The following is an 8,979-nucleotide window of genomic DNA, read 5'->3' as shown; positions in this document are numbered from 1 at the left end:
AGGTCTTGACCATCACAGTGGCTTCTGGAGAACTCTCTGCACCTCCAGTGCTCCTTGCATTGAGAAGTGGGAGGTTTGTTGTGTTAGGCTGACAACCTATCCAGCTCTTACTTTGGTCTAACCTGAATGTTTTTTTCTCCTCTGTAAACTGGAAACTGTAGTCCAGAAAAATGTCACCAAACAAAACATGTTATGAGTAAATAGAAAGAACTCAAGAGCAAAAACTGACACAGCAAAATGATTAAGAAGGCCAAGTTAACTTTGGTGTCTGTGTAAATTTGTTTCAGCGATATCTTCCTCATATCCTGTCCCACTGTTCTATGCTTAAAATTCCTCTTTACCTTTGTGAACTTCCTTCTCCTGGGAAAGAAAGGGATCAACTGGTCTGTATGGAAGTGAGGGGACTATTGAGGGGACCATGCTACTTCTCTATAGTGTTTGCATTATACCTGGATGGTCCAGGCTTTTGATTTTGGCTGTAATTGGAATTTCAGCTTCAGAAAGCAAGTAGCCAGCAGGGTGGTGGGGCCTTCCTGGTCCTCTGAGATGGCACCACAGTGTAGCCTTCCAGCCCTCCCTGGATGACTGCAAGTTCTGCCTGGGAATGTGGACATGCCGATTCCTCATCCTGGGCTGTGCAATGGAAGCCTGAGCTTCTTGTTCAGGGACCAATCACTCCACAGATTCCACGCTCAGGGAATCAAGTCTGGAGGAACCAGAAGCAAAGGTTCTAGATGTGGCAAAGAGCAGGGCAAGATCACCATTGCTGTCCTTTGCAGAACTAACTAGCAACCTTCTCTCACCTTCAGGTTCTGCCTGGCACACCCAGCTGAGGCTTTCTCTTCCTTCTTAGTTATGCCTGCGAGTCCCAAGAAGTCAAAATAGGTGACAGGAGTGCCAAAGTCTCCAGGAGCAGCCCCTACTTCCTCGTGGGGTCAAAATTCCTTCTCCCTAGGTTCTACTCTCAACCCCACTGTCCACCTTAGATTCCTCAAGCTTGCTTCCCCAGGCTGCCTCAGACTTTAAAGACTCTGACTCTGTTACGCCCTCTAGTGGAAAGAGGAAATCCACCATGCGGTGAGGGTGGACCCTTTTCCTGACATGGAGCAGATATTATTTTAAGATTTTTTTTTTTTAACGTGGGCCACTTTAAAGTCTTTATTGAATTTGCTGCAATATTGCCTCTGTTTTACGTTTTGGTTTTTTGGCCACGAGGCACGTGGGGATACTTAGCTCCCACATCTTCTGCATTGGAACGTGAAGTCTCAACCACAGGATTGCCAGGGATCGCCTGACTGAGCAGATATTCTGAGCCCAACGCTCCACCCCACAAATTGCATATGGGGTATCTCTGATTCCTGCCTCTCACCTCACATCTCTCCTCCCACTTTCTATGTTTCCTAGGATCTTCTCAAATTTCATTCCTTTGCCTAGGCGTACAGCCCCAAACTCACTGCCTCTTGGCCCCTCTCTTCCCTGTTCTGACCTGCTCTGTCTACTGAAATGACTTAGCTGCTCCCGCTGTGACAGTCCAAAGTGCTAGCAAGACATGGGCGGCCCAGGCAAAACACCAGGCAGGAGGGTGGGCTCATCTGCGGGCCCCTCATTTTCAGGGTGTCCAGGTTTCGATTCCGTCCATGCCCCTCCCCCTACCTGGCTCAGGCTGCCTAGGAATGCAGAAATGGGTGTATCGGTGTTTTTATTCTTCCTTGGTGGGGGAAGGGGGTGGAGGCTGAGGAAAGAAAAGACGAGGCAAGGATGATTGGCGTGGGGGCCACACCTTCTTTTGTCCTCTTCTGGTACTCTGGCCCCTCGGTGAAACTCACCTATTTAAGGCCAGCAGCCAGTGGTGACAGATTCACCTCTGCTCCTGTGCCGAGGACCTTCCTGGGGGAGCGTGAGGGACCCTTTCCGGAGCCATGAGAGGTACCCACTGGAGGAGGCTCCCCTGCGTGTTCCTGAGCTGCTTGTGTTCCTGCCTCTGTGGGCCAGCGGTCCTGGGTAAGTGATGCACTTGGGGCAGCATTTGGGGCTGGGGGTGGCTGACTTCCCTGAGCCTCCGCGGAGCTGCGGTCTTTCGTGGGGGGACAAAGAGAGAGGCAGAGAGAGGTGAGTGGGCAGAGATGGCACAAGATGAGGGAGAGAGAAAGAGAATGCTAGACAGACAGAGGAAGGAGGAAAGAGAGTCAGAAGCAGGGAGACGTTGGGAGGAATAGCCTGGCTTGGGGAAAACCCACAGGGAGAACCAGGTAAGCAGAGCTGTGGGAAGAGAGAGAAAGTTGAGGAGAGGGAATGACACGGAAAAACAGGAAAGCTCCGTGAGCAAGCTGGAAGAAAAACTTATAGAAAGATGTAAGGTCAGAGGGAAAGACAAGGGAGAAACAGATGAATCAAAACAAGGTGCAGACAGAGGGAGGAGGAGGAGGGAGGAGGAGACAAGCAAGTAAGTGTTAGTCGCTCAGTTGTGACCGACTCCTTGTGACCCCATGGACTGCAGCCCACCGGGCTCCTCTATCCATGAGATTTTCCAGGCAAAGATTCTGGAGTGGGTTGCCATTTCCAGAATTCTCCAGGGAATCTTCCCAATCCAGGGATTGAACCCAGGTCTCCCACATTGCAGGCAGATTCTTTACCAGTTGAGCCACAGGGGAAGTGGTCAATAGCCCACAGCAAAGATGCAATCACAGCTCCCTTGCCTCCTCAGGAGGCCTGAAAAAGACTTCACCTCACTTGAGGACTCATTCCTCATAAGGTGGGTCAGAGGAACACACTGTCTTAGAGATAATGAGAGGCGCAATGCCAGGGATGTGGAAGATTCCATCTTCCTTGCCACATTTAAGGGCTTGGCTAAGAGCAAATGGAACCCCCACAATCTCTACCATCCTCACACCCACCCCCTCATCCTCGCTACTCATCACAGTGAGGAAACAGAGGCCAGTAGGAGCCTGCAGAGCCTGCAGCTACCAGCCATTCAGGGCGTGTTCCTGGGGGCAGACTGAGGGGTGTCTGTAGAAGTCATGGCCGTGGGCAATGGGGAGAAGATGGATAGGATTTAGGGACCTTGGGTGTGGTCTTGGCTTTGCCAGTGAGTGATCTGGTCCTGTGACCAGTTCCCATTGTATATCTTTCCAGGCCTCACTTCCCCATGCAAAAAGCAGGGTGGTGGATGGCATGACCTCTGGATTGCTAAGTCCTTAAGTTTTAGCATTCTGTGATTTAAAATCAACACACAAAGAAGTTTAGTACCAGCTCTGCGCTTGGCCTTGCATTAAGGTCATCAAGCTCGAGAGGAGCCAGGAAGTGTGTGGAGAGGAGCCCGAAAGGGCAAGAAGTGGGGTGGGAGTAGGCGAGAGAAGGTGGGTGGGGAGTGATGGTGTGAGTGAGGGGTGGACCTTGGAGGTGGAAGGTTGTTCTGAAGCCGCACACAGGTGCCCTGGATCTGAGTCCCGTGCAGTGGGAAAGGGCACAGGATGGAACAGGGCCAGGAAAAGAGGGGGAGTGGGCTGGGAGTTGGCCTCCCAGGCATGTGGTGGAGTATCCAGAGGGCCTTGGAGGGAAAAGTAGTCTCCATGGGTCGGGCAGTGAGCCCCCCACATCTGCCGGGTGGGGGCTTCTGGAGAAGTGGGAACTGGTCAGTCCCATTCTCTTGGCTCCCTGAGGGAGTGCCTACAGGTGACTTGCCTATGTCTGAGCCCAGGGTCTGCTTCCATACGGTGCCAGCACCCTCGTCCAGGCCAGAGTCCTCTCTGGAGCAGGTGTCTGAGCCTCCACCCCAGGTTGGAAGGAGAAACACTGGGGTTTCCACTGAAAGTGTTACAGGGTAAAGGCTGCTGTAGGAAAAATCCCTGGCTCTTGAAGGGAAAAGAAGAGAAAGGTGGGCAGAGGCGGTCTGGACAGGGAGCCAGCAGGGACTTGGTGTCTACTGGTGGCTTCTGGTAGAAATGGCTCAGAAGGAAGCCTGGAAACCCTAATTCCACACCCTCTGGCAAGAAAACTAAGTCAAAATAAGCCTCAGTCTCCCATACTCAGTGGCCTAGTAACTGAAGGGCCACCACCCTCCACAGCCCCTGGGAGGTACGACTGTAGCAAGCGCAGCACAAGGGAGATCCACAGTCACCAAGGGCCCCAGGGGAAGCCTCTCCTGTCCCCTTCTCTCTAAGAACCACTAATCTATCTAGGAGAGGCCCACCCAACTTGCCACCAGGGGAATCTGAACCCTCCACTGGGGTCTGCCCCACCTTGGGAAACCCTCCCTGTGCTTGGGCACATTCAAAAGGAGAAAGTCCCTGAACAAGAGGTCCTGATAGGAAAATCCATCAAATTTAGGTCGATAGCTCAGCAAAATGTAGAGCAAAAAGCAGGAAGTTAAAACCAGAAGACCCCATGTCAAGTTTTCCACTTACCAGCCCAAGGGATAGGAGAATAGAACATTTAGCTCACAGACTTCATTGGCAAAATTAGTGAAATGAAAAGGCGCTATTACTCAGGGTAGTGGTGAAGATAAAATAAGGTTGTATCTAGTACAAAACAGGGGCTTCCCAGGTGGTGCTAGTGGTAAAGAACCCACCTCCCAGTGCAGGAGACATAAGACACAGATTCGATCCCTGGGTCTGGAAGAGTCCCTGGAGGAGGACATGGCAACCCACTCCAGTATTCTTACCTGCAGAATTCCATGGACAGAGGATCCTGGCGGGCTACAGTCCATAGAGTTGTAAAGAGCTAGACATGGCTGAAGTGACTTAGCACACACTGACACAGTACAAAGCAGAAGAGAGACAGGGACCACTGCATGTTTATTTTATTTTAAAATGTATTAAACTATAGTTGATTTACAATGCTGTGTTAGTTTCAACTGTACAGCTTCAGATTCTTTTCCATTATAGGTTATTATAAGATATTGAATACAGTTCTATGTGCTTTACAGTAGGTCCTCGTTTATCTATTTTGTATATAGCGGTGCATATTTATTAACCCCAGACTCCTAATTTATCTCTGCCCCTCTTTTCCCTTTTGGTAACCGTAAGGTTGCTTTCTATGTCTGTGCAGCTATTTCTGTCTTGTATACAGGTTCATTTGTATTATTATTTAGATTCCACATGTAGGTGATATCATGTGATATTTGTCTCTGTCTGATTTATTTCATTTAGTATGATAATCTCTAGGTCCATTCATGTTGCTGCAAATAGCATTATTTTGGGACCACTGCATTTTAGAGCTGGGAGACTAGGGCAGGAGGGTGATAGAGGTAGAATGGAAAGGACATTTCTGTTGGCTTGGAGACATTCCCATTCATTTAAAAGATCTATGATCTCTTTAAAAAACACCTCCCATTTTCCTGTAGGTTTGCAAGTGTCCACTTGGTTTATTCAGAATGTGGCTTTTTACATGTAAAAAAATGAAAATAGACCATTTTTTAACTTCATACAGAAAAATAAGCTCAAAATAGGTTAAAGACCTAAATGTGAGACTGGGCATTATAAAACTCCTAGAGAAAAAAAAAACAACCATAGGTGAAACACTCTCTGACATAGATCACAGCAACATCTTTTTCGATCCGCCTCCTAGAATAATAGAAATAAAAATAAAAAATAAACAAATGGGATCTATTTAAACTCAAAAGCTTTTGCACAGCAAAGGGAACAATAAACAAAGCCAAAAGACAACCCACAGATTGGGAGAAAATATTTGCAAATGATGTGACTGATAAAGGATTAATCTTCAAAATTTACAAACAGTTCATGACACTTAACATAATAAGAAGAAACAACCCACTCAAAAAATGGCCAGAAGACCTAAATAGATATTTCTCCAAAGAAGACATACAGATGGCCAATAGACACATGAAAAGATGTTCAACATCGCTAATTGTCAGAGAAATGAGAATCAAAACTACAATGAGATATCACCTCACACCAGCCAGATTGGCTATCATAAAAAAATCCACAAACAATGAATGCTGGAGAGGGTGTGGAGAGAAGAGAATCCTCCTACCCTATTGGTGAGAATGTAAATTGGTACAGCCACTATGGATAACAGTGCAGAAGTGCCTTTAAAAACTAAAAATAGAGCTAACATATGACCCTACAATCCTACTCCTGGGAATATATCCAGAAAAACCCATGGTCCGAAAAGACACATGCACCCCAATGTTCAATGCAGCACTGTTTACGACAGCCAAGACACCGAAGCAACCTAAATGTCCATCAACAGAGGAATGGATAAAGAAGATGTGATACTTACATACAATGGAATATGACTTGGCCATTAAAAGAATGAAATAATGCCATTTGCAGTGACATGGATGGACCTAGAAAGTGTCATATTGAGTGAAGTAAGTCAGACAGAGAATGAGAGATAACATATGACATCCCTCAGATATAGAATCTAAAAAGAAATGATACAAATGAACTTACAAAACAGAAAGAGACTCACAGAAAACAAACTTAGAATTGCCAGAGGGAAAGGGATAGTTAGGGAACACTGCTTAAAAACACTGCTATGTTTTAAATGGTTAACCAACAAGGACCTATTGCATAGCACATGGAACTCTGCTCAATGTTATGTGCCAACTTGGATGGGAGCGGAATTTGGGGAAAAATGAATACATGCATATGTATGGCTGAGTCCCTTCACGGTTCTCCTGAAACTATCAAAAACTGTTAATTGGTGATATCAGTTCAGTCGCTCAGTCATGTCTGATTATTTACAACCCCATGGCCTGAAGCACACCAGGCTTCCCTGTCCATCACCAACTCACGGCGCTTGCTCAAACTCATGTCCATTGAGTCTGTGATGCCATCTACCGTCTCATCCGCTGTCATCCCCTTCTCCTGCCTTCAATCTTTCCCAGCATCAGGGTCTTTTCCAGTGAGTCAGTTCTCATTGGCTATATACCCCAATACGAAATAAAAAGTTAAAAAAACAAACAAACAAAAACCAAATGACACAGTACACTAAAAAAAAAGAAGAAGAAGAATGTGTCTTCTTGCATGAACTGATGCTGAATGCAGCTCCACCGTGGGCAGATGCCCCGTGCTCAGACATGGTGGCTGCACAGTTCCTTGCACAGCAAGGTCCTCCACACCCTTGGTTACTGGGCTCTGTTCCAGATGCAGGGGCTGTCCTTACAGAGTTTGACACACCAGTAATTTATGTCTCCCTTGCCAGGAGAGGCCAAGAAACGGTTGGCCTTTTATGTGCTCAAACAAGTGGTTTGCTACCGTGTCTGTTCTCTGGTTTTGTGGCCCCTCTGAATGCTTCAGAGGTGCACTGATGGAGCCCGCCAAGCCATCTTCTCCCAAGGGCAGGACTGAAGACTTTCCAAGCCATCTCTCCTGCTAGTTCCTACCTTTCACATTCTACTAGGCTGATTCATGGCAAGCAGACCCCTACTCACCGTTGTGTCCTCATTCCCAGCACAGCACTAAAGAGTTGAGTTGAAATGAACTCCATTTTTGCATTTCCATAGAGCTTTAAATACTCAACATTTTCCTTGAGATTCCAAAGTGGGCCCGGAAAATAGGTGTCTGTGTTTTGCAGCCTCCAGAGTCATGGCCAGTCCTGTGGAGGGCACTGGCTTGTGCAACAGGAAGCCGGATTCTCCACATGTGCACTTTTAAGGTCTGCATAGACATCTCTGATCTGTATAGAAGCCCCCAACTAAAATTGCAGCTTGAATTTGATAATGAGTTTGAGGAAATTCAGAACAGAAAAGAGCGAGGAGTTACTCATTCACTTGCTGAATTTTGACTCGTGCCAAATGTTCTAGACACAAGGATAATGAAGTCATGGTTTCTGCCTCCAAAGCTTGTGTGAGGTCATGCAGCCCATAAATCGGGGAGCTGGGCCTAGAAGGTGGGTCACCGCATTAGCATTATGACACACAAGCTCTGTAAACCAGCCTGGCTCATCAATGGAGGATGAACAGAAGCACCCACACCTCATGCTGAGATGGTCATCTGTTCATTCATTCACACATTTGTTAGTTAAACAGCTATTTAAGGAGTTGTGCCTGACATTGTTCCAGGGCAGCGCTGTGTGAACACAAAGAAGAATGAATCAGCCAAGGCCCAGCCTCCTGCAGCTAACATCTAGTGTGCAGAGAGTTACGAAACAATTACAGAAAAATTCCTCAAATGTGGTGTTATGTTGAACAAGTATTATGATGAGAGCAAAGTAGGGAAACTTCATTTAGATTAATAAATTCATGAAGGCCTTTCTGAGGAAGTGCTGTGCATATGAGCTGAGACCCAAGTCTAAGTAATAAAATGAGGTGGAAATTGTGGAGGGGAGAGGGGTGGAGGAGGGAGAGGGAACATGAGCCAGGCAGGGCAAGACGTGCAGGGTAAGGAGAGACCTTGGCCCTTAGGAGTACTTGAAAGAGGTAGGCAGATCCAGATGTGGTAAGACCTTGTAAATGGTGAAATGGAGTGTGGATTTTAAGGAACTAAGATGGGCAGACATGGGATTCCCAGGTGGTGCTAGTGGTAAAGATCCTGCCTGCCAATGCAGGAGACGTAAGATATTCGGGTTCGATCCCTGTGTTGGGAAGATACCCTGGGGGAGGGCATGGCAACCCACTCCAGTATTCTTGCCTGGAGAATCCCACGGACAGTGGAGCCTGGCAGGCTACAGTCCATAGGGTTGCAAAGAGTTGGACATGACTGAGGTGACTTAGCACTTAGCACAAGATGGGCAGACAGTACAGGGTTATAGGTAAAGCAGTGATATGATCAGGTTTGAACTTTGGAATGGCTGCTCTGGATTCCTGGAGGGAAATGGATTGGAAAGGGGCAAGGGGGAATTGGAAACCAGTTAAGAACTGGCTGTAGGAGTCCCAGCAGAAAGTGCTATGGCATGGCCTAGTGGTAGCAGCAAAGATCTGGGAAGGGAGTGGTAAAATCATCAGCAAGCTGACCTTCTGCCCTAATAAGGACATGGTCACAAGGACTGCTGCCTTTGCCAGGCCCTCAGGGCTTC

The 8,979-nt window shown here is 47.3% G+C and overlaps 1 protein-coding gene across 1 annotated transcript in view; it reads left to right on the top strand.

Moving 5' to 3' along the window:
- The first annotated feature begins 1,714 nt into the window (after positions 1–1,714).
- Positions 1,715–8,979, top strand: part of MUC4 (mucin 4, cell surface associated) — a 48,502-nt gene continuing 41,237 nt past the window's right edge. The window contains 1 exon segment of the mRNA XM_069593042.1: positions 1,715–2,001. The gene's annotated coding sequence lies outside the window, so the exon portion shown is untranslated.

This window comes from Ovis canadensis, chromosome 1 (assembly GCF_042477335.2).
Source record: "Ovis canadensis isolate MfBH-ARS-UI-01 breed Bighorn chromosome 1, ARS-UI_OviCan_v2, whole genome shotgun sequence".
Lineage (NCBI taxonomy): Eukaryota > Metazoa > Chordata > Mammalia > Artiodactyla > Bovidae > Ovis > Ovis canadensis.
This window is presented reverse-complemented; position numbering and strand designations above follow the sequence as displayed.